Raw genomic sequence first — 25,354 nt, 5'->3', positions numbered from 1 at the left:
AATACTTTTCGATTGTGACTGTTTAATAAGTTTGATTGTTTCCCAGCTTTGAAAGTCTGTCTTTCCCACCTGGCTTGCTGATTTAGTCTCCGCTGTCCTAGAGGATCCCCAACCATAGGATCTCTAAGTGGGCTAATTCAGTTTGGGCTGCATCTTAAGGGAAGAGGGGTGAAACTGTCCTATGGGTACTTTCAGTTGAAACTGGATTGTGTTCCTCATAGTGAATGGACTTGCTCCTTGTACCTGTGCAGCCTATAGACAACTGAGAACCCCAGATTAGACCCATAATTGTTGCAAGGAAACTGTGTGCTTACTCTAAAAGTCTGGCTGGGGTTTTGGGGGCATTTCTCTTTAACTGACTTCCACACAGAGCTGACCACTCTTATCATGCAGGTGGGGACTTGCCAGGGAAATGATGCTGACCTGCCCCAAGATAGTACAGGAAAGCATAAGTTTCCTCTGAACACAAAGAATTTATGCTTCCCACCACTCCTAAAAAGGAAGAAGACTGCACTGAGCTCAATGCACATTTCCTTTTCCTGATACAACCTCTCTGTGTTTCCATGTTTTTTTCATCCCACAGGTGGCAGAAAGGTTGTCAGCCTTTGCCAGGAGTCTGTGTTGGATCCCAACACACACACCAGCATGGAAGTATTTCCGGAACTCTAAACTGGCCATTTTTGTTATGGATCTTTTTTCTTTTTCCCATTTCTCCTCTTCTATAAAAGTTTTTTGCTACACATTTTGTGGGTCCATCCTTGCTGAGCTCACTGTGGAGGTATTCTAATATTTTGTTACAAATAATGCATCTGTCAGCTTTTGTATAAAGTCTAAGCCAAGTGCAATAGCTGTGGTTTCTTCTTACTAAGCCTGCAGAAGCTGGAAGGGTCCCTGGCTTCACTCATGTCACCGCCTTAATTCTGAGGCATCTTTAAAATATCTGCCCTGGTAAATATTCCATGTTGAAGGAACCAAAGCTGTCCACAATGTGGCGTGCCCCATCTGGGGAGGAGAAGGAGGGAGGAGAGCCCACAAGCTGCCTCCATCCAGGGTGTCCCTCAGCAACACCATCCCATGCACACCCCCCAGCTTCTCCCCACAGCTCCGGAAAAGGAAATAAACCCCTTCTTTTTGGTTGGAGAGGAGCCTGTTTCTGTCCTGCTGCAGCATGCAGATACCATGGTGACAGACACCTTCCAAGATTACGAAAGCAAACAGGAACTCATGAATTTGTGTTTTAAGGCCAAATTATATATAGGAGCAACACACACTTGACATCTGTCGCTGTTTCCTATTAGTACTCTTTGCCTGATTAATCCCCTGCAGGCAGCCTAGCCCCCAGTTAGCTCACGCTTTCTAGGCTCTGTTGGAGAGATTTAACTCTTGTGCAAGTCAGCCCTGGTCTGCTGCCTGTCCAAGCTGTGCTGAACTGTGCTGAGCCATGCTGAGCAGTGCCAGCCTCCCACCCATGTCTTACAATGCATCGAAGGGAGCAGGACAAGCCTCTTCAAGATCCTGCCACCAGCTACCAGAAGGGTCAGGGATGACTGCGGGAGGATGGACCCACAATTTAAGGGCATTGGAGTATTCTTGTAGTGTTCAGCTGCAGTTGGTGTTATTTAGCTATTTTCCAAGGTGATGCTGAGAGTCCCAGATACTACTGAGCAGGCATATCAGTTCCTCTAAAATAATTTCCACAGACCTCAGAGTAGGAAGGGAATTAAAAAGTCACTTCATGCAGAAGTGATGACTACAATGCATTTATAAATACACCCATTTAAGAGGTGCTATTCCCTTCATCAGCGGTCCTTGGTGCTGCCTGCTGCAGACAGTACCCACACCTCTACCACCTCCTGCTCATATGTGCAGCCTGGGCACTGATGCTTTGGTTTATTTTTTACCTGCCCTATCTGTCATGATACTGACCACAAGGTCTTACCTATAAGATCTTCCCACCCATGGGATTTCTGCTGATTTGGGAAAAGGCATGCTCAAACCTAACTGGGGCTTCTTGCATTGTTCCAAGTGAAAGAGAAGAAGATGCAGCACTCTTCCCTGCCTGGGTGCTAGGATGGGAATTTGCTCACCACTTTGGTTACGGGTGGTGTTCCAGCCACTTTTAAGTACTGCATGACCCCTGGGGCCAGCAGCGTGCATCTCCACCCAGTAAATAAAACCAGAAAAGGAAGAAAATGAAGTTGCTTTGGCTTGAGAGTAGCAGGGGGAGAGCCTTGGGATAAAAATATTTGAAAACAGTCTACAGATCAGAGCAGAAATTCTGTGAACCCTTCAGAGAGATAAATGTTTTGGAAGAGCGGGTGCATGTCCAGACCACTTCTGCAGCTCTGGCTCCAGCCCTGTGAGTGTGGTCCCTCACAAACTTTTCAAAGCTCAAGCAACCAATTGCCCTTGTGTGCTACTGACTCGCTGCATTTGGTATAAATTTGCATTGCATCTGGTATTTCAAACATTTTTTTACTGATTTACTACTGCTTACTCATACATAAAAGGTTGTCTCCTGTCTGTAAATCACAATTAACATCCTGCAGTCCCTGCACACTCAGATTATCCCTATCATGGGCCACAACCCTGATGGTTTGGCATCAGAAGTTAGCAGCACAAGGATGCTGAACTGCTCCATGTTTCCCAGCCAGCCCTGTGCATCCCCACAACTGAGACTCCAGCAACAAACAACAAAAGCTGCCCCTGAAACACACAAAATAGCACCATTTCATTTAAAAACTGACAGCATGGGGCAGTCACCTGCAGCCTGGTGGAGCACAGACATGCAGTCTGCCTGTCTGCATCCCTCCCTAGGGAGCTGGAGGGACAGCACAGGGCAGCTCACATGGCTGTAAGCAAAACCTTTGCAGGAATTGGTTTTGTACCTTGCCATTTGGATTTGCAGGTTTAACTATTTAAATTTAGCAAATTAATCCTTTCCTTAGTTTAGAGGGGGGATAAGGAGGAGGGGAAGTCACATGAGGCAGCAAGAGTCTGAGTGATTACGCTCTCATTAAAGCTTTTCTGCTGGCAGGATAGGTAACAGAGGTGGAGGAGAGGGAAACGGCAGCATCTCAAAACTAATCCCCTCCTAGGTTTGGTTCATCTTTTTTTGGCTCTGACAGGATCCAGTTCCCCATACAGAGATTTGATTTTTACAGCAAGAAAAGCTGCTGGGATGGCTCATTCTCTCCCATTCTTTCCCAAACTCCCTCACTGAGGCTCAGAGGATATGAAAGCTATAAAAATGGCCATTAGTTGTGCCCTGATGCACCTGTGAAGACCACCTTGTCTCCTATCCTTTGTACAAATTGGAGAATAAAAGAGATGGTCCTGCCAAGACTGGTTTTCCTCTAAATAATTTGCTGTGGGATGGAGGATGAATAAACTAAGTGGACAAAAAGGGCAAGCTTTTTAAACAACCTCTTGTACTTGTTTTATTTAACCCATTTGACAGGCATCTCTGACCAAGCTCAATGACAAATTAACATTCTGACATCTGGGGAACACTTGGAAAGGTAATGGTGGGGAAGAAAGAAGAAAGAGCACACCTCTATTTTCAGAAGCACTCACCATACCTTTCTGCTTCTCAGTGTGTTATGAAGGAGAAAACAAGCAAGGGAAAAAAAATCACCTGAAAGTAAAATTATTTCTTGATGACTTTAATAAGGTAGAACAGAAAAGGGCTGAAATCTCTTGAGATCTGTCGTTCAGGAGACCAAAGCGGACAGCCAGTATAACTAATTTTATTCCCAAACACTGTGAAATGTGCTGAGACACCAGAGGGTTTATCAATGCTTCAGAGCAAGGCAAAAATTACCACCTGAATATATTTAAACCAAAATTATGCTGAAATCAGAAGGGAGTGAATACTGCTTCATTGCTTTAACAAAGGTGCATTAAAGGCAATTACCAAAAATACCCTTCAAGGATAAATGGGTTGCAATTAAGTTATTACCAGTCTGGTGCCAGCAATCCCCAAGGACTGCTCAGAGAGCAGTTATTTCCAGATGAAGATTTCTGCTTATCCCTTCTCCTTTGACCCCTCCTGGTGTGGATGTCCATACCCTCCAACACCCTGCACCTCCAGCACAACACCACCCCATGCACCCAACTGTCCCACTGATCTCTGGGAACACGTGTCATCTCAGGGACTGGGAAGCTCAGATGGGTTGATGCAGATGTGCTTGGTACCTTAGAAACCTGACCATCACTCCTTCTCCTCCTCTCAACCAAGCCAGAAATATGACTGCTATCCCATATTTTTCCAGCAATGACACATTGCTGGGGTTGGTTGACGCTTGGTGAAGTTGTGAATTCATTTTTTCTTCTGTTCTCCATCCTGCCGGGACTGCTTTCCCTGTGCCAGTTCCTATCTGACAGGTACAGGAAGGCCAGTAAAACAGTTAGGGTAAACAAAAGGCAAGGTCAGTAGGGATCCTCCTTATCTGTCAAAAGGCCTCTGGAATTTGGTGTAATCATCAAGTCTGTGGGGAAAAAAAATGCCCTTTTATAAACTGGTTTCACAGACACATGGGTAAGGAATGCAAATAAGGAAATAGCTGAAATACTTCAAATGCTTGAGTCTGTAACAGCACTGCTGCATCTTAATATTTATGTTGGTAAGTGCATTAACTCATGAATTTCAACATGTGTGGAGAGCGTTGTAGTGTTCTTGCAGAGAAACCCATCTTGCCCGTGATCCTTGGGGCATAAGGAAAAGCCAGGTAAAAGCAGATGTGTGGGGTGAGGGCTGTGGGTCCCAGTGTGGGATCAAGGGCTGCTGGAATGGGAAGAGAGAAAAATCAACACCTTAATTAAGTTTTAACCACAGAGCAATATCTGCCTCAGGGGTCTCCTGTCATAGCTCGCTTTTGAATGTAGCTATTAACAAAGCCAGGGAGGACAGCACTCAGCTCCATCAGTATTGCAGCAGATTTCATGCCAGCTAGCTGAGCTGATGCTGGTAACATTTAGAGCAAAAACCAACCTTCAGGAATTTCTTCCAACTTTTTGTTGCACCCCAGGCCATCCAGTGGGCCCTGATTTAGGGCTGAGACTTTTCTGTTGGGATCATAATTATCTGACAGTGAATAATTTCTTGCTCAAACCTCTTAAATGGGACTCACAGAAAATGGTTTGAAAAACAAAGTCAGAATAGTCCTTACAAAGTCATGTAATCTCTTCCCAAGCATCATTGTTACCAAGAAGTTTTACCATCCTTTCACCACTATTCAGCTTAGCTCAGGGTGGATTCAGTTAAACATAAATGGGTCCACTCTAAAGCATCCAGAGCCTGGGATGCAGATGAGACCTCTGCACCAGGAGAGGGGAAGGTGCAATTACTGCTGAAAGAGATATTGCTGCAGGTGCCCTTCAAAGGGTGGGATCAGGTTCCATCAATCTGCTCAATTACCATTTAATTTTGAGTCTACAACTATTGCTGATTCCTGGTTTCCAGTCAAGGGCAATTATCTTTTGTTATTTCTTTGTCTCTGCATCTTTATGAGCCCATATACATTTAGATGCAGTTCAGGTTTACAGGAGTACATGCTGCTTCTTTGCTTTTCTCTAATGATTTATGGTATCCTTAATACAGTCATTCACAGCAATGCAGTATTAACATAACAGCTCAATAAACAGACTAAGAACGAACTGTTCTTAGTTTGGGTTCTTTTTAATTACTTCTGGATTTCAGGGACGAGGCTGAAGTCACTGCACTGCCTTCTCCTCCACAGCTTTTCCTTTTATTTATTTCTTTGGGGGCAGCTTAGTACTGGGTGGCATATGCTGGTCTGCAGGATGCCTACAGTGCACACTGTGAAGGTGAGTTTCCTTGTCTCTTCTCCTTTGCTCTCCTTTTCTGCTTTGGCTGCTGAGACCTGTCTGTGCACAAGGTATGACCTGGACCACAAGCACATTTGTTGTGGTCTGGGGCAGAGCTAGCAGCCTCCCCAAGCATCTCCCTGCAGTTATCCCCAAAACCTACTGCACCTGTGGGGCAACCACATGGCAGCAGGAGCAGCACAGAAGCCCAAAGAAGCACCAAGGGGTGTTGGAATCTGCAGCTGCATGGCTGTAGATCCCTTTCAAGCACCAAATAGAACTGCTTTCCAAAATATATGTGTATGAATGACAGCCGCCTCTTAGAGGGCAAATTTTAGTTAAAAAGCCTTCCCTCCATCATCCCTTGTGTTGCATAAGACTAAACAGATTGCAAACACGTAAAGGCTAGGAAAGCCTTATCTGTTATCACACCTAAACAGCTCTGTGCTCATTCAAAGGCTGATTGCAGGCTTTTTATCCACTTGTTTTTGCAAACATACTGAAAAGCTGATGACCATCAATTTCTAATGTACCACATTAGGAATCTGGTCACCTGGCACTGGGAAGTATTTTGGTACTCATCTGTATTCAAAGCAAGATATGTAACTTCAACCCCCCCCCCCATGACACGCAAAACCAGGGAAAATAAAATACATAGCTACAGCAAATGTAGCTGTGAGGAAAAAAGCCCTCTTCCCTGATGGTGAATTATACTTTGCTTGCAACAGATGCAGCTCTTTATATTTGTTTTCTGCATAAATCTACATATTAGCCTGAAAGCAACTCTATGTGCTTTGTCTTGCCTTGGTTTCATCACTCACTGCTCTTTTCAGCTGATTGCCTTCAAGTGCAGGGCTGGGGCCTCCAAGTGCAGCTTCCCTCCAGCAAACATCCCCATTTTGTGGCTTTTCCAGTCCCAAAATCACAAGGAGGGAGTGGGTGGATATGGACCACATATGACTTTGCTGCATGCATGGTGGATGGAGCCTGTGATCTTTCTTCTTCTGTTGGCCATCATTCCCTGGCCAATGGGGATGTCTCCTCCCCAGCCCTGAATGATGGACAGAGCCCTGGTGCTTATAGAACCCAAGAAATGTGGAGGGACAAGCTGGGGTGGATGCTGTTCTTGGGCTTGTTCTACAGTTTGCTTTATATCATCTATGATTATTGCATGATGCCAACTGGATAGGCTTCCCTGGAGCTGGGCTGACCAGTGAGGATGGCTGTTGGTGTGCAGCATGGCTGCAGCAAAACCCCAGCATGGATGGGCAATGGCTTTGCCCCAGGAGCCTTGTTACCTAAGAAAAGGTAGAAGTGAGAGCATGCATGGGATGCAGGGGGTGGGAGGAATGTTTTGTAATCTCAGTCAGAAAAGGTGAAAAGGATAGGTACCGAATGCAATTATCTTATTAAATGCTGAGCCCATTTTTTTCCAGCTTTTCTTAATCTCATTTAAAGCTGTTGGTGTCAAGCTACATTATTTTTAATTGTTTTTACAAAATGTATCTGATGATTTTATGGTTTTCTCTATAGGGTCTCCTGGAACATAGTTCTCTGAGAGAATTTATTTTCCTCTCCTCTAAGGAATGTTATTTAATATCCATACGCTGGAAATTGAAGCGACAAAGCAAGTAAACAATTACTGCAGTGTATCATTAATGGGAACAGCCTTGTCCTACAGCCACAGTGAACATCCTTACCCTCATAGGCAAGAGCCTTACTTGTTTTGCTCCTTGCCAGGACCCTATCTGGACTTGCCAGTTTAAGCAGCTCCTGCTGTCCCCAGGAAGGCTCAGGGATAATCTCTTTTACTGGTGCTGGTGGAAGGGAAGGCAGCTCCAGCCAAGGGCTTGCTCGGTGGGTGCGCAAGTAAAAGCCAGGTGAAATGAGGGATGCCTTTGTGGCCAAGTTTAACAACTGAAACAAACCTCTGCTCCTTTTGCAGGGTGAAAGCATTGCCTGCAAGCAGCTACAGGGCATAGGAAGGCATGCAGGGAAGTCTCAGGCACCGGCAACAATAAGAGAGGGCATGGGTATCAGCATTACTCCCTCTCCCTGGTGCTGTAAAACCATTTTCCATTGCAGACGACAGATGCAGAAACTCTTGTCAAAGTGGGTTCAAATAAAGTTAAATAATGGTGAGCTCTCACAGGAGGAGCTGAAGGCTATGGGATTTAAAGGCCTCACTGTTTGCAGGAACAGACAAACATGCCTTTTTTTTTTTTCCCTATGAAAAATTGAAACCCAAAAAGCTCTGTTTCTGAAAGCTCTCACTTTGGAGCAGCAGGTCAGAGGGATGCTGCTGAACTTAGCACACAAATGCTGGGGTAGTACAGCCAGGATTGCCATGACCTATTACCCTAGAGAAGAGATCTATTTCTGATACATGCACTATTTAAACAGAGGTATTGCTAGCTAGTCTCAGGCTGTAACCCATTTAGGCAAATCTTCAGGCATAAAGCAATGTCATCTCCAGCTCCTGGCAGCTTATTCACCAGTGACACACCAGCACGACACAGCAGGGCAAAAGTAGACTTATCTACATTATCACAGAGGGAACAGCATGGTACATATTAAAAGGCTAGATTATTGGTGCACAGGGATAATTTCCAGGTCTTTAGGCTATGGTTCTGCTATGGGCAGTTGATGTGAGCTCAGAGCTCACCTCCACTGGGATGGGGAAAGAAATTCTCTCCTGTCTGTCCAGACAGAGGCTGCAAGAAGATGGGCAGGGAACACTGCCACAGCCAACACATGCTATATGCACTCAGCAGCATGCTGCCTTCTGCATAAGGTACAGTGACAGGCAATATAGTCCTTCAACTTCATCTGAGTCTCCAGGGCAAGAGGTCTCCTGCCCATGGCCATGAGAAGGATTATTACTGACATAAGCTCTCTATATTCCCCGGCCTGAGCCCTGTGATGCAGCAAAGATGACAAGCGCTCAGTGAGATGGAGAGAGATGTTATTGCTGAAAGCATCTCCTCCAGTCCTATTCTCAGTGAGGCTTTAAGGTATAGACTGAAAACTGAAATAAAGATGCTGGTATTTTGGCTCAGCATTAGGGTTACACTGTGTCTAATAGAAGAGGCTGGCTCCCAGGCAGATGGCACATTCGGTTTCCTACAGTCATTCCAGGATAATGTCTTGAACAAACCAACTGTATCTATTTAAATGCCTTAATAATCAACACACCGAGTGCAGGAGTTCAGAGGTGGTAGATTTAATCCAGTTTTTGAGAGCTTTATCTGTTTATTTTACAGACAGAAGCTCCATCTTCAGCTATTCCTAAACTGAAAAGTGGGTGGGCTGGGTATTTCTGACTGTGCTGCAAGAAAGCGTGGGACCAGCATTTGCATTCCTCTGCAAGAAAGCCAGGTAGCAGAGCTAAGGCACAGAAGTACCTTTCAGCAGTATAAAGCCTGAGTCTACATTACTTGGAACAAAAAAACCTGAGGTTAATTCTCAAGACTGACCCAGACTGTAAAAAGGGCAGGGCAGTGTGGCACATCACTGGCGCGTATCCCCATGGCCTGTACTGCAGCCTGGGCTTTGGCAATGGCCTTGTGCTGCCAGTTTTCCCACTGGAACTGGAAGTCAGTGAAACAGAAAGTGAATAATCCTCTTAGTGCGGCTGGAGCTGGCTGCCATTGCCTGTGCTGTGCTCCAATTAACACCAGTGGCTAAGCCTCACCAGGGGTTTTGTTATTAATTACGGGAGGGAGGAAGAATTGATCATGCTTAGCACACGACTGCTTGGGCTGGGAGAAATGCCCTAAAATTACTCACAGGGAAAAAAAACCCCAATGCCTTGAAAGCAGCACTGAATCATCACTGTCCCTGCGATGGAGGGCAGACCCATCCAGCCACTCCCCTGTAGTAAGGACTGGTTCCTATTCCTCGTGCCAGGGCTAACCAGACACCCCTGAAAACCAGGGCCAGGAGCACACTCCTGAAAGACCAGAGGTGCTTTCCCCTGGGACTGGTAGATCTGGAAATGGGCTTGAGGTGTTGCCTCTGCCTCAAGAGCCAGCAGTGTGACTGGAGCTTAGCTTTTGCTGCGCTTTGCCAACCAAATCCCTTTCGCATCCAGAGGGTCAAACTCTCCACAAAATCCAGCCCAAGTGTTACTTTTGTGTCAACAAGCTTTTTAAATTGGAAGCTCACCCTTATCATTTTTTTCCAATTTGACATTTGATCTACAGTTATTTTTTTTTCAAACACAGGGTTGCAGAGTACCCTGGTTTGTGTCAGTGTGATTTCTGGGGTGTCAAAATTACACTGCTCTCAAAGGAAAAATCTTGTTTCCCCATTCTAAACACAGAATTCAATAGTTTTCAATTATTTTCCTCCTGAGGAAAAAAACACAGGAAGGCCCTCCAAGCATGCACAGGACAAGATGGGACTGGAGCTGTAGCATCCTCTTCTCCCTCCCTCCAGCCCAGCCAGGGAGAAGGACCCATCACACCCAATCCCAGCTGCCAGCTGGTCTCACCTGGCCCTTGTCCTGGGCACTCTTGTCATCATGCTTCTTGAATAACTGATTTATAAGTTTTAGCATCCCTGATACCTTTCCCATTTAACAGTGAAAACCTGTAAGAAATGAGAGTGTACTTAAGATTAAAAGAAACAGGCTGCATTAAATGGGGAGCTGCTTCAGTAAGCACAAACCAGTGCATTCCACTGGACTGCTAGATAAAGTGGTGTACATCTCTGAAGGGATGCAGTGCTTAAAAATAGGCTGCTTTGTCCCAGATGCTTTTTGAGAGAGCTCAAGGTTGTTACACACCATAGGAGAAGATCTTTTCCTCTTCTGCTCTGGATATTTTGCAGCTCTTTGAGAAGAGGTAAATGGGAATACTGCTGGTAGCAAGAAAGTACAATACTGACAGCCCAGGGTTTGCCATGGTGAAGAGGATCACTCTAGGCTGCCCAGCTCTGATGACACAGATGCCTTATGAGAATGGCTGAAGAAAGCACTTCTTTCCAGGAGCTGCTTTTCCCGTATTTGCCATGCTTGGAGGCTTTGTGAGAAAAATTGGACCAACACAGGAGTGCTGCTGGTACACGTGCCCAGAGCAGGTCTGCCTGGAGGTCCTTGTGCAGGAGCTTCCTCCCCTTATCGAATTCATCAAAACAAAAAGCATGTAATTCTTACATGAAACACAATTGGAAAGAGATTAGCCTCAGAATGAGATTAGGGGAGCTATTCAGTGACTGGGAATTAATTAAATGTGCAGCTCCTGGATGCTGGGTGCTGGAGAAAATTAAAATAACTCTTGCTGGGTTGGGATGAAAAACCCTTTTAAGACTGGGGCAGGACAGACAGACAGCACACGACACTGGGCTCTTCCCATTTCAAGAGCATAAGCTTATTAGTACAGTTGTGTGCTCAGTGCTCCTTGGGATCCCATTTAAGGAGGTCAGAGGCAGAGGTGAACAGTGATAGCAGCCTACAGATCCAATTAGGAATGACTTTCACAACAGGCTCCTTTTCATTTCTGCCGTGGTTATTAATGCCTCCGGCTAGACTTGGTTTGCAGGGCTGAGATAGATGGGAGCATTGCCCACCTCCTGCGCTGGACATGGCTCTCTTGGGGCTGGGGCCACACTGAGCCAGAGGTAACTGCTCCCTTGGGGCCAGCTCTCGGCTTGGGCAGAGGGAGGAGCACAGTTTCTCCCTCTCCACCCTAGGCATGATATCCTTGGCAGTGGCATGGATGTTCTGCCCTGGAGGACCTCCAGCACACCAGAGGGATGCTAACCACAGCTGAGGAGCAACTACTGGCCCTTGCTGTAGCTATCCTGCTCTAGAAAACATTTCACAAACATTGGTTCCTCAGTGCCCTTATCTCTGGAAAAGGGGACAAAGCAGGAGCAGGGACAAGTTGTGCTGTCAGGAGCCAGAGAAATGCCATTTCCCCAGTGTATGCAGCAGCTATGCAGAGACTCAGGATGAGAGCTTATCTTTGCAGCCTCCACCCTTCAGGCTTTTGCCCAAACACAGCCCAGGAGTTCCCATGTGTGTGCAGCTTTCCAAGGATCACACACACATGCAGTCTGCTTCCTGAGGGTACACGTGATATTTCCAGGCAGTAGGTAAGTACAGTATCACTTTTCCTCCATGCACAGCTCCAGCACTCTTTCTCCTCAGTGCTCAGTCTTGGCAGGGCTCAGTCTTACAGGGATGTGTCCTCCTCTCCCCTCAAGAATTACTTTAATTTTCCCTGGTCATGGAGGGCTGCCCATGCTGGTGGCTCCCACGGGGTTTCCCAGGCTGGAGAAGCCAGTGGCTCATAGCACAGGCAGAATCATTTTTGCTGTGAGTGAGATTGGAGCCTGATTTCCAACCATGAATTTTGCTCAAAATGGTCCAGCTGTTACCAGGAACGTGGTTATGTGAATATGTCTTGTCTGAGTCATTAAAACAAATTAAATACTACTCCTATGGCTTCTGGCAGTGACCAGCAATACCCATACATTGGATTTCCCCGCAGAATTGCAGCCACTCTGAAGCTCTGGCCTCTGTGAGACACTAAACATCCACTTTTTACTTTTTGGAGCCCTGAGCGTTAATACCCTGCTGAGAGGAGCCGAATGTGCACCTTGTTAAAACCCGATCAAAACAGACCCAGAGGAGAGCCGGCAGGGGGCTGCCAGCCCCACAACCCCCAAGACTGAGGTAGACACTCCCTCTCCTGGGCAGGGCTCATTACCCATCCCCAGGTGATTTTTCTGATGCCATCCCGTTGTCATCCGTACAGCATGGTGGAAAGTATCTGAAAGATACAGCATGGTCACTGAACAGCTCCTTCCCTCCTGTGGTGGGGAAACGGGGTTTTCCCCTGGTGCAGAGCAGCATCTGAAGCCAGAGATCGATGCAAGAGACACAGAGGTGGGGCTGCACACTTTACCAGCCCCCAGAGAGCCCCATGGACCCTGACTGTGAGCTCCCACCTGCCTCTTGCTCCTCCCTGCACACCTTCCACTGGGGCAGCTGCTTGTTTCAAGATGCTGAGTCACAAAGGTAGCCAAACACCAAAACTAACTAATATCTGTAGCCCCTCACACTTAGAAACTGTAGGTAGAGTTTTGCCTGTCTGAGCAGAATGCATTGCAAGGAGCTACCCAGGTCCCCAAAGGCTCCTGCGAGGCAATGAGATGCTTGTAGGTTCTCACTTGCACCCACAGCTTAGAAATGGTGCTGGAATGATTTCCTTTAATATTTCCAGGCACACAAGCTAGCTTAAGGTCACACCAAGAAATCTGTCACGTGCCCTTGATACACTCTTTCAGAAACAAAATAGGATCAAGTGAAGGTTTAAAGTGTTGATTTAGGATTAATTAGGATCTCTCTCAAGGATCCAGGAGATTTGCTGTGTGTAGCTGTTGCTATTGCAGATTAATATAAGGGGCACCCACGAACACTTTGGGCTGCTGAATGGCAGACTGGCAGTTGCAATACATTTGATTACACAAATCACTAACTAATTTTACTGCACATCCCCTAATGTCTTTGCAAGGTGCTGAAAAGCAGCAAGAAATAGGCTCAGGCTGAGCTGAGGATCTGGAATCAGAAAGACTGAAGTTGTTTACTATCTTCCAGCTTTCTTCCCGGTTCCTATAGAAGTCCTGCTGTTCAGACAATGTAAGGACTATTTTTAATCATACCCACATGATACCAAAAGAGCTCAAGTCTGGACTTTCCCACTGTAATACAGTTTGCAACACTATCTGTAAGGTAGTGAGCCAGATGGGCAGTCGCACTCTCTGTCAGTCAGACTGGATGTTATTTAAGAGATCTGTCTCTCATACTGCATTTCTAGAGGTGGCTAAAGAAAAAAAGAGACTGGCCATCATGAAAGCAGAGTGCAGGCTAAAAGCATCTGATTTGCAGTGTACTCACATTCATCTTCTACTCCGGATTCCTCTTTCAAGCCATTTTGTGAGAGATCCCAGGCACTTGTCAGGCCAGGCAGAGCCCCGCGCCGGCTGCCTACGGCTCCGCTCCCTCCTTCCCCTGCCCGCTGGTAGCCATTCCTCCGGGACTTGCCAGCTGAGTTGAAAAATAGACTTTTAATTCATTTGGCATCAAAGATTCCAGCTTAACTCTTCCCAGCAGCTGTCATGTCCTGCCGAAGGAGCTGCAGTGCCAATTGCTTCCAATATAATCTCCTCTCTGAACGACTAGACGATGCTTGAACTCATCTTAACCCTCCAGATGGATGAAGAACTCTCTGCAATGCCGGGAGAATATGATGCTGCTCTTTCCAAAAGCCTTCCCTTTTACATGCCTCGACCTTGCAAGGGAAATCCTGTCTCATTTGAATTATTCATAATACTTTCTGTTCTGCCAGCTCCAGCATACATTTTCAATCATTAATATGTCATGACTTTTTATCCTTTTGGAATTCTATCTTTTCTCCTATGTGACACTTTCAAAATAACGTAATTGTAGCTATCTTAATTAGTATTCATCTGATTTACCAAATTAAAAAAAATGTCTCCATCCTAATGCATGCTCTTCCTGATGGGAAATACCACTGAACAGCTCCGGGAACTGGCTAAAGCAGTACAAACCATGTTTGGAGATCATGCTTTTGGCAGCATTTCCCAGCTTACAAGCCTGCCTTGTGATGGAAGACAGAGTAGGCTTCCAGCATCATAAGAAAAAAAACCATCCTGAGGAAGGTAACCATGCTGTGAACTCTAAGAAAGAGCTTGTTTTCATCGTTTTTAAGTAAAGCTGATTGTGGCATTCTTGATGGTGGCAAACTGTGGCATTCTTGATGGTGGTGGCCAGGCCAGGCTCTGCTCCCTGCAGCGCTGCCTGGTGGGTGCATCCCTCCACCTCACACCAGGATCTGTCCCTGAAGCTTTGCCCAGTGATACAGTTTGTGGCAACAAACCTGAAGTCTGGAAGTGAATTAAACTGCACAGAGGATCCTTACCCCATCCACATGGAGCCCAGTTAGGACGCTGGTGCCTGAAGGTTCACCTCAGCAGCCAAGCCTCCCTCTCCCCTCAGATCTGACCGGTGCGCTCTCTCCCACAAACAATACGTATTAATTGAAAGTGGGATGGAGCAATTAGCTCATCACCAGGAGGCTAATGCTTCTCTCAGCTCCCACTGCTCAACTGGGCTGGAAGAGCTGAAATTTCTGTCCTGTTATCTGAAGAGCGAAATGACATTTCAGCAGCAGGGAACTCCTGCCAATAAAATCGCAGCCTGAACTCATTGCTTCCATTATCCTTTAAATTATTTTCTGTACTTGAGGTGGATTTATTGCTAAGTCTGGGTTGTATATATGAAAGGAGGAGGGTGAAGGGCACCTGGCTGCTCCTCCAGCCCCCCCCCCCCCCCCAAGTGTGAGATGCAGGGCCTGCTGCAGCTATGATCTAGCTGAAATAGAAATAGATATAACCCACCAATTTCAACAAAATTCCCTTGTTTATGGATTTTACATAGGAACCAAAACAAGAAATGTAGCTGGAACCTGAACTATTCAACATCCAGGACAGATGGACAGTTGTACCCTTGCAGCATCCTGATCCACAGACAGGTTTGTGAAGCTTTTCTACACTCCCAAGTTATTGCAACCGTGTCTTATTTTCTAGCTAATAACCAGCCAACTAGCTGATTCTGTGCAGCCGGAGGCAGCAGTGTGGTGGAAGCCAGGTGGGTGGCTGGGTCCATCCAATCAACCATGGCAGCATGCCTGACCTCTATTCAGGATTGCTTTTCATCATGCCAGTGCTAGCATTTCACCTTTCACTTAAGCTATGCAGGCACTGGCTGCCTGATCCAGCCCATAATTACATGGCAAATCACTGCACATTTCCCAACAGGTAATTTTCCCCCTCGTTCCCTCAGAGAGGTGAGCATTGTAAATATTTACATTTACTTCTGCTATGGCTGAAAGTGTGAAGCCGCATTTTAGAACAGGCTGTCTTTGGCTTGAGCAGGAAGCACCTCTGGGATCCAAAACTCCTGGAAACTATTTGTAAAAGTTTAGTGGGATTTTTGAAACCACTGATTGTGAACCAAGAGGTCATTTCTAACCAGCATGGCTGAGAGCAGCATCCTAATTTTACTGAAAGTGATTAAAGGTGGGATGTGGGGAGGAAGACCCTGTTTTATGTTGGCTGCCTACGTGTGTTTATAAAAATCTTTCATTTGCTTCAGATCTTCCATCTCTTTTGACAGGACCAATTCAGTGCTGTGAGAGATAATTAATGAACTTCTCATAATGTGCCATAAGGTTTGAAACAAAAAAGACTATAAAATGCAAAGCATTTTGATGCATAAACTACTGTATTTGGGCTCAAGGTAGAAATGACATAGAGCTCCAACTGCTGGGCATATACAAATTGCAAAGCTCCCCTGCTAAAGGGTTTTAAACTTGAATCCTGCATCTAAATTTGAGTGGTGGTTGTGCTGGCTCGTTTCTCTCTGGCATCAGGTATCGCATATTTCAGTATTTTCTAGCATGCAGTTCAGTTTCACCAAATACTCTCAACATGTTGCAGTGACCTACAGACAGCATAGTAACAAAGTCCTTTCCTGTGCTGGCAGCTGCCATGGTGGTGGGGAGAGGGAGAACTGGGGTACAAACCAGAGGCACCATGCCCAAAGCTGAGGTGCAGAGCTGCTGGAGCTGCCTCGTCCCACACAGGGGCCTCAGCACCCATGGTCCTACATGGGCAGTGGGCACCACCACCCCAAACTGCAGTAATCCTTTGGGTCACTTAATCTCCCTTTCCAATATGGGATTAGGACTTTCTGTAATGGGTTTCTGCTAATTCCTTAAGTGAGTGAAGCACAAACAAATATATCTCCGCAGCTAAGAAGTTTTTCTTGGTGCTGCCATCCTCTTCCCATGCCCATCCTTTGAATACATCTCAGCAAGCACTCACATTCCCCAAAATAATTGCTCTGAAGTAGTTTACAAGCGCATTGCCTTCCCTGCTGCCTGCACAGACCACAAAACCTGTGCTACCTGTGAGCACATTGCAGCACCTAAAGCAAGAAGGGAGTGAGGGGCTGGGCATGGGTTGCTGACAGTAGGGCTGTGGCTGGAGGAAGAGGCTGTACAAAAGTCCATCTCAGCTCTAGTATGCTTCTTCCCATAGGGTTATGTGACTTCCATCAGGAAGGATGAACACCCAACATCCGTCCCAGCCTGATGCTGAGTGTGGCACTCCTTGTTAGGTGCAAAATACTGTATCCTCCTCCCTTGGATGCTGCGGGCCCCCAAGCTAATCTCATAGTGCAAATAACACACAACTGTCTTGTGGGAGACCACAAATTATTTTCATAGCCTGAGTCCTGAAGAAGCTACCACACATAGTCAGTTCCGTCCTGCAACCCTGTGGTTCTGTGGAGTGAAGCAGCCCAGGGTTAGCAGGATGTCCTGTGGACTGGGGGGTGAAGGGACACTCAAAGTAATGAATAATAATAATAAAAAATAATCAAGTACTAATGGCATGATAATGGCATGGATTCAGCAGCGTGAAGCCCCTTGGACCCCTTGTTGCCCCCCTTGGGTGCCATGGAAGCTCCTGTGTCTGCCAGGGTCCTCGTAGCAGGGCCTGCAGATGCGAACGCTGCTGTGCTTAGGAGCCCCTCAGCTATAAGCCTATTTTAGGCAATAACTTAAAAAACCCAAACCAAACTAAACAAAAACCCCAAACAGGTAAACATTTCTACTCTTGGTAAGCTTCCTAAGAAAGCAAGGAAACCTTCAGTGCATCTCTGAGATGCAGCTCTCCACGGAAAGACTTTCTGTGTCTTCCCTTCACAGCAGCTGCAGGGCTGTGCTTGTGTTTAGCGAGGCTGCTCCTGCTGTTACAGTCGGGACAAGGCACTTGAGGAAGGCACAGGAGCCTAGTTCCTTTGTGTACCGCAATTTCACCCTTGTGTAGTTGGATTTGCATTTGAAGCTGCTATTAACCACCAGGGAAACGAGGAGGCTGCAGAATTCGGAATGGCAAAAGAGGATGAAAGTAACCCAAAGAAAGGCTGTGAATGTGCTGATTACTCCTGGCTGGGAAGTGTTCGAAGCTGGTGCTGCTTCCCAGGAGCGAGGCAGTGCTGTACCAACACAATTTCCCATCAGCAAAATGTTCTGGCATGGAGATATTTTAGGGCTGGGAGAGCTGCAACTCTGGCAAGACGCAACAGGGAATAGCTAACAGCATCCTTTGCCTGAACACCAGCATGTGCCTGGGACTGGATAGGCACAAGGCCATGGGAAACAGGCCATGGGAGAGGTGGAAATCTCTTCAGAGAGCTAGAGGCCGCAATGAGGTGATGTTTGTTCGCTTCTGCAGTGCTAATGCAGTCTTTTCATCCCAAGGATCCTGTGTTAAAGCCGGCAGGGTGGGTTAGATGCTGGGATGCTGCACAGGGAAGTGCTGTTTCACCTCTCCATGGTTGCCTCTCCCTGCGGTGGTCCTTGCCATCTCAGGTGGGAAATACTCATGCTCAGGCCCCAGACTGCTGGATCTTCCTCTTTCTTTTCCTTCTTCGTGCCAATATAAACACAACCCAAACCTCCTGCATCTCCCCACACTCTGTGGCCCCAGGACCTCATGATATGGTCCTCACTCTCACCCATCACAAAGGCTTCAGAGGTAGGGACAGGGGGAAGGTCTGGCTGTCATATCTAGAAGGCACCTGGATAATACATTTTGCCTGGCCTGTGCAAGAAACTGCTTATCTCAGCAGCATGGCGTTTGGGTGCTTGCTGCTCTTCACCAAAGAGGAGATGGGTTTCCTGGGGTTAGATTAAAGGACATGGAGACACACAGACCACCCACTGCACAGAGCCTTGCTATCTCCCATACCATCCATCTCCCACCTTCCACATGCAGAAAAGGGAAAAAAGGATGGCAGGCAGCAGCAGAAAGGTGTGGGCTGCTGAGCCATTGTCAGGCACATACATGGTCCAGGACCATGTATGCCCACACCTACCAATACATGAGTGCAGGCACCTTTGACAACAGAAACCCAAACCTCACATTATTGTTCAAGGCATGATTGCCAAAGGAAACCTGTGTCATATTTCAATTTTATTTAGTCAAAGGTCTGGGCTAAGTTGACCTGGCATAAATTGGTAGCTTGGAGGACTTGCCCTGAAGTGATCTGCATACATATTTCACCGAGTCACCTTTAAAACTGCTGAGCTGGCAGTGCTGGCCTGACCGAGAGCTGGAAGGGGGCACCTGTGTTTCGGACTTCTTTGCCATGGGGGCCAGCACACATAGCATCCCCTGAGCCACAGGAGAAAGGCAGCATGGCCCAGGCTCATCGCAGGGGACATTCCTTGTGTGTCAAGGGGACGATAGCCATGAGGAAGTCCAGCTGCTGGTATTACATTTAACTCAGGGGCGTTTTATGGCATTATCCCAGAGCTACAGAAACCTTCTGTTAGAGAATTAAATTTTGGCCATATTTGTGATTTTAAGTCACCCAGACATAAGTAATGATTCTTGCTAAAAAACATTCAGATCACCATTGATCCCACCTGAATGACAGGACACTAGCTGTTTTCCCCTTCCCACAGCACAACCAAGTTAAAGGCGAAGTGGGCAAAGCCAAAGTATCTCCAGTAGCATCATCTGCTCCCGTCCTGCCACAAAGGACCTAGTATCAGCATGTCTGTGCAGCAGCTCCACAGCAGCTCCTCCAAACCAAGCCTCTCCAGGTGCTATGAGGCAGAGCACACCCTGCTGTTCTGCCCATTACGTGCCATATGAAATTGCTTCTCAGCCTTTGCTGCTTACATTTAAGGGAAGGGGAGATAGAAGACAGACAAACCCTAATCTTTTGTTATTGCTGCCTTTTCAGCCTCTCTGTCACACAGTTTTGGCAAGAGCAAGCAGCTACACGAAGTCCATGGGTTTCACACCATTCCTTCTGTTTTAATTAAATCCCACTGTCATTTTTATTTACTTAAAACTTTGCTTTCTCAGCCTGCTCGCTCAGCTCATGTTGTAACTATATAATTAGCACCAGTCATTATGCAACTCCCTAGAGTTTTCAAAATTGGCAGACATTTTTTATCCATTTTAGGCCTTTAGAATCTATCAATAATAATTTTGTGTAATTAAAAATACCCAATTTGCTAGAAAGTTTAGTTCAGCATGGCTGTTGAGCCATGGGCTCAATCCTGTTAAGCATTTTCCAGACCAGTGGTGGAATACATGTTCTTCTCACACCAATGGCAGACATTCAAGGGTTAACTGCTATATACTTTTATTAGCATGCTTTATTTCATTATTATGAGTGTATTGTGAAGTTTAATTGGCAGGTATATAGTACAGCAGATTAAAATGCATTAACATTTATTGCAAAGCTCTGGTTATATGCTTTCATTTATTACTGGTTGACTGTGGTTCACAGTAGCATGTTGCTTTTAGCACGGCAGCCGTTTACATATACCACTGTAACTGCTCTTTGTTTATTCCCTTGATGCATATTGGAAAAAGACTTACTTAACAAGGTCTGATTTAAAATAGAACCTGCTGAATTCAGAGATGTGAGTAGCTTTATGTACAGGTTTGCAGTTTTAAGGTGAGGTTATGCAAACATGTATCAGACATAGCTGCAAGGCACTTGAGACTGTCCACATCTATCCCATTCCTGTAACACTGGGATGTGTTAATGCTCCCATTCCTGAGAAATTCAGCAGCAACACAGACTGTGGCAAACTGAAGCATTCACAGAAAAGCCCATCTATCATGCTCTGCAACCTGCAGGTAGGAACCAGCAGAAGGAACAAGAAGGGAGAGGAGCAGCATGTTTCTAATCAAAAATCTGCTGGAAGGGCTGGCCAGGAAGGAACTACCATCCCAGCTCCTGCCCTTCGAGACATACTCTCAGGATCTGATGTCCACACAGAACAGAAACCAGCAATGCACCAGGGATATCATACAATATGCAGTCTGCTATTCCCCTGCACATCTGTGTTTATGCAAAGGCAAAACTGCACAAACAGGACACAGGTCCCAGTAGTAAAAAAGGTGTAAGCACTACTACAGTGCTAGGCAGTGCCTCCATCCACATCTGCCCTCTGTCCAAGGCTATGCTGCTGCAGGGCGCCCATCACTAGCTCACACCCAGGGTACCCATCACTCACACCCTTCCTCTGCCTCATTTCTTCCACTATTGTAAGATGGTTTTCCTGTGGCGATGGACCCTGTTTGAGGTTTCTAGCTTCAGTTTAACACTACATCCCAGGATGCCTGGAGAAAAGCTCCTCAAAAGACAGATCAATTATATCCTCACATTATTAGCTGGCAATAATGGCTTGTTATGAAAACTAATATTGAGGCACTTTTAAAAAATGCTTTGACCTGATAAAGTAATGTCTCCTTTATAAATCCTTTCTGTGGTTCATTAACCTGATAGATAGTGCCAGTTGCTATGCATGCAAAATTGTACGCTGTTTGAAGTGGCCTGCTCAGCCTACAGAGTCTCTCATACTGCCTCTTCCTCCCCCTCTGCCAGGGCTACCTTTGCTGGCCAGTACTGGGCACGACCCCTGGTACCTTTCAGCGCTTTTCGCATTCACTGGCCCCAAGTCAATGAAGCAGCAGAGACCAGGATAAAGCTCTTCCAAAATTGTTGAGCAACAGCATGACTTTTCAGGCAATAACAACTCAATCATTCATTTTAATTAAACTCTAAGAGGTTGATAGACAGCAGTCACCTCCAGAAGATGGTTATCACTTCAGAACTCTGCTTTAAAATTGCCTTCTCTGAGGCTACACTCAAAAATATCAGTCTAATTCCTCAAGCATAAAATATTTCAGTAATTATTCAAACCTTGACATGCCAGGCTGTGATTAATCAGAAATTTAATTCTAAACGTCTTCTCAGAGAGATGTACAATTGTATGAAACAGCATTTCCTCTTCTAAGAAAGTGAAAAGCCAAAGTGATAATGTGGCAGACCCCAGACCAGAGCTGCAGGCTGGAGGAGCCCCAAGCCCACCCTGGGCTGGAGCAAGAGGACAGCATCTAGGCTGGAGCACCAAAACCTCAGTATTTTAATCAGTCTATGCAGGAGGCAGCAGAGTTTTTGTTTGTCTTGACCATGCCATAACAATGAATGACAGAGAAGACAGAGTAGCTCCTGGTAAAATACCAGCCCTAAAGGGACTTTGGGTGGAAAGTGAAGCTGGAGTAAATGAAATCCATGAACACCTCTACTTGGTGTTGATGAATTAGCTACTCTTGAATCAGCTTAATTGCTAGCTTTAAAATTTGTGCCACAGTTTAGTACTGCTCATCAGTAAAGCCAAGAAGTGAAGGTATATGTGCAAATATACACATGCAAACATGTTTCATAGGGTGTAATCTATAGCAAGGATACGCCTCCTCACCCTGCCTGGCCATCTGGAGCAAATGGGGAGTCTCTGAAAGCCTTGCTGGACAATAATAAATATTTTAGGTCAGAATCTCTGTGCTTCAGGGTTGCTCACTGCCATGCTGCTGCCTGCCTGTAACATACTGCCCTGGGATCAGCAGTAGCAGTCATTTTTCTCCTTCTTGGTAGCTGGTGCAGTGCTGTGTTTTGACTTTCAGCCTGGGAACAGAGCTGATAACAATGATGTTTTGGTTTGGCCAAGGACTTTGTGAGCCTCATGCTCTACCAGGGAGGAGGGGAAGCTGGGAGGAAGCAGAGACAGGACACCTGACCCAAACTGACCAAAGAGGTATTCCATACCACAGCACATCATGCCCAGGATGTAACTGGGAGTTAGCCGGAAGGACAGGTAGACTGCGTGGTTGGAGGAGGTATGGGTCGGAGCTTGGTCGGGCTGGCGGGGCGAGTTATCAGTGGGCTGGTAGTGAGATGTCGTATTCTCTTCCCTTGTTATTTCCTTTATCATTATTATCATTGGTGGTAGCAGTAGTGATTTGTGTTATACCTTAGTTACTAAACTGTTCTTATCTCAACCCGTGGGAGTTGCATTCTTTTTGATTCTCCTCTCCGTCCCTCCAGGAGTAGGGGGGAGGGAAAGAAGGGGGGGAGTGAGTGAATGAGTTGCCTGACTGGGTTTAAACCACAACGCATACCTTCAGAGCAGGGGTGGCACGGACTGCAGCAAGCATCAGAAGATGACAGGCTATGTTAGCAGGAGGAGCAGAAAACACAGGTCAAAGAGTGGTGCTGCTGCTATGGCAGGAAACCCTGACTTATACTCATCCTATTTACTTTTATATTATTTTCATTTCAACCTCTGACAGTGAGTAGAAGACTATGACACAGTAAATATGCCTGATGCATAGGGCAGCAGCATTGCCTCCTGAGAGAGAACTTCTGCAGTCAGAGGGACATTGAGACTAAATCACTACTTCTGTTTACTTATAAAGGTGAAGTTCAGCTTTCTGCTAAAAAAATAATGAAGAACAATCTCAAACCAATGTAATTCTCTACTAACAAAAACCCACCTGCCTATCTGATGGCAAGTGAAGTGCCAAAAGCATCTAGGGATGCTGAACACAAATGGACTGGGGTGAAGCATTTCCAGCCCTTAGGAGATTTAATGTATAAAGCTGTGTTTTATTTCTCATAGCTATTCTCAAGCTGGTTTCAAAATGAATGCATCACTTCATTTTCACATCTTTGTATTGCTTTGGGCTTCAAAATATCTCCTTTGCTGGCTAAAGCTGAGCTTACAGTAAGCCATCAATATCAGTCATTCAGAATTAATGCCAAGAACTCCCAGCTAGTATTTTCTTTGTCAGAAGAGGTCATTGGAGAAAGATACTAATAATTCTTTGTCCTTTGTAACAGTATTAGGATGTAAAAGTATTAAGCAGCTATTACATGTTATCTGGTATGTAAATGGCTATAATCTGAATTTATGAATGAAGTATATGGCTGAAGTGCACAGCCCACTCAATTGTGCAGGTATTACAGAACACTGGGGCTCATGTAGGATTTATCAGTCAGTTTAAATGTTTGCATTACAACAGGGACTGCCTTCATGAGTTACGTTTTGCAGAAGCCTGGAGGGCTCCCAGGGTATGGATGAGGCTGATGCTCCCCTGAGATATGCCCTGGCAGCGTTGTACTATAAAAAACAAATGGGAAAACTGGCTTCCAAAGGCAACAAAAAAAAATAAATAAAAAAAAAAAATCAACCTTTTAATATATTGCAGTCAAAATTTCTAAGGAGCTTTCTAGCACCAGAGCTTTCAGTTTCTACAGCCTGTATGGGGTTTGAATGATTTGTGTTCACATCTTGTTGACACCAAGATACTTCTCTGTTATGCTACAATTTGGCCAAGTGAAAAAAGAAAACCCAAACCAAACAAACCCAACAAATCCCTCAAACCCATGTAGTTCACTGGTGGCCAGCAACACCACAGCCCTTCTCTAACCCCTTCCCACACAGCCCAGACGCAGCCAGATGGCATCCTCACACCCATGGCACTGGTCATCCTCTGGACTGCAATGCCTCTGGCATGATAAGCCATCCAAGAAAAAAGTAGTGAAATGTTTGTAGCAAGGGCAAGTTGCAGAAAATTCAGAAATGGGAATTAATTTAAAAGCACCTGTACTGGGCAGAGTTTGTACATAAATCTCTCCCCTTATCTCTATAGGCTCTGTAGACTGCAGATGTGAGGGGCAGAAAAGGGACTCCCTTTTTCCAAGCCAACCCACTACCAAAGCATTCATGGACTAATTTGCTTCCAACCCCTAACACTGTGTTGCCTGCTGTCTTTTTACATTCCTAGTTATCATGATCCACTTCTTCCTTAATGAAGCTTGGAAAGCTTACCCCCATCATGGGGAAATATTGTCTCAGATAATGGTAAGGCCTATTTTGAATGCTAAAAATTCTCTTTCTTAATGCACTAAAAGGAAGCTGTTCAATTTCAACTACAGATGATGGCATCCTCTGCTTCCTTACAGGAAATTCAGGCTGACACTTGGAGAGAGGATTCCAGGAGGGGTATCCTTGGTGCCCTCCTTCAAGTCTTTCTTGTAAGTATATGTAAAATACAGTGTTAGATGAGCATATGAGAACTGTGTACAAGCCACTACCTGCAAGCCTCCTTTAGGAAAAGGAAATGTATTTACAGATATTTGCTCTGCATTATCTTTTGCCATTGCAGTTGCTGAGGGATGTACTAAAGCCTCAGGGGATTCCCTCTGGGAAAAGATATGGGGCAAGAAATTCCTTACAGATTTTAAGAAAAGGGGAATATCATTCAAGAGTAAAATTTTCATTTTCAATGATCAGATTACACCCTGATCAAACACAAATAAGCTACACTGAAGAAAACAAATCTGAGAATTTGGCATTCTAGGTCCATCTGCTGTTGAAAATATGGAAATATCACAAAAACATACTGGCTTCAAAGTATGTACAGCACAGCCAGCTAATGGGAAACACCACTGAGCAAAACAAGAATAAAAACCATACTGATAGAGTCAACAGTAAAAAATGGGTAAAAGAACCTTAAAGACATAAAAAACTCAAAAACCCCACAAAACCAACCA

The 25,354-nt window shown here is 45.6% G+C and overlaps 1 protein-coding gene and 1 long non-coding RNA gene across 2 annotated transcripts in view; both read right to left on the bottom strand.

Annotated features, from left to right (window-relative positions):
- The window catches only part of SCHIP1 (schwannomin interacting protein 1), a 188,206-nt gene that overhangs the window by 44,780 nt on the left and 118,072 nt on the right, over positions 1-25,354 (bottom strand). The gene's annotated exons all lie outside the window — the stretch shown is intronic.
- LOC134155744 (uncharacterized) lies at positions 3,459-6,024 on the bottom strand. The gene is made up of 3 exons (XR_009961705.1): positions 5,221-6,024; positions 4,994-5,114; positions 3,459-4,490 (listed from the first exon to the last, which is right to left on the bottom strand). It is a non-coding gene; the product is annotated as an uncharacterized LOC134155744 (long non-coding RNA).

Source organism: Pezoporus occidentalis, unplaced genomic scaffold (genome assembly GCF_034315485.1).
Source record: "Pezoporus occidentalis ecotype Australia unplaced genomic scaffold, CSIRO_AGI_Poc_V1 ctg8, whole genome shotgun sequence".
Classification (NCBI taxonomy): domain Eukaryota; kingdom Metazoa; phylum Chordata; class Aves; order Psittaciformes; family Psittacidae; genus Pezoporus; species Pezoporus occidentalis.
This window is presented reverse-complemented; position numbering and strand designations above follow the sequence as displayed.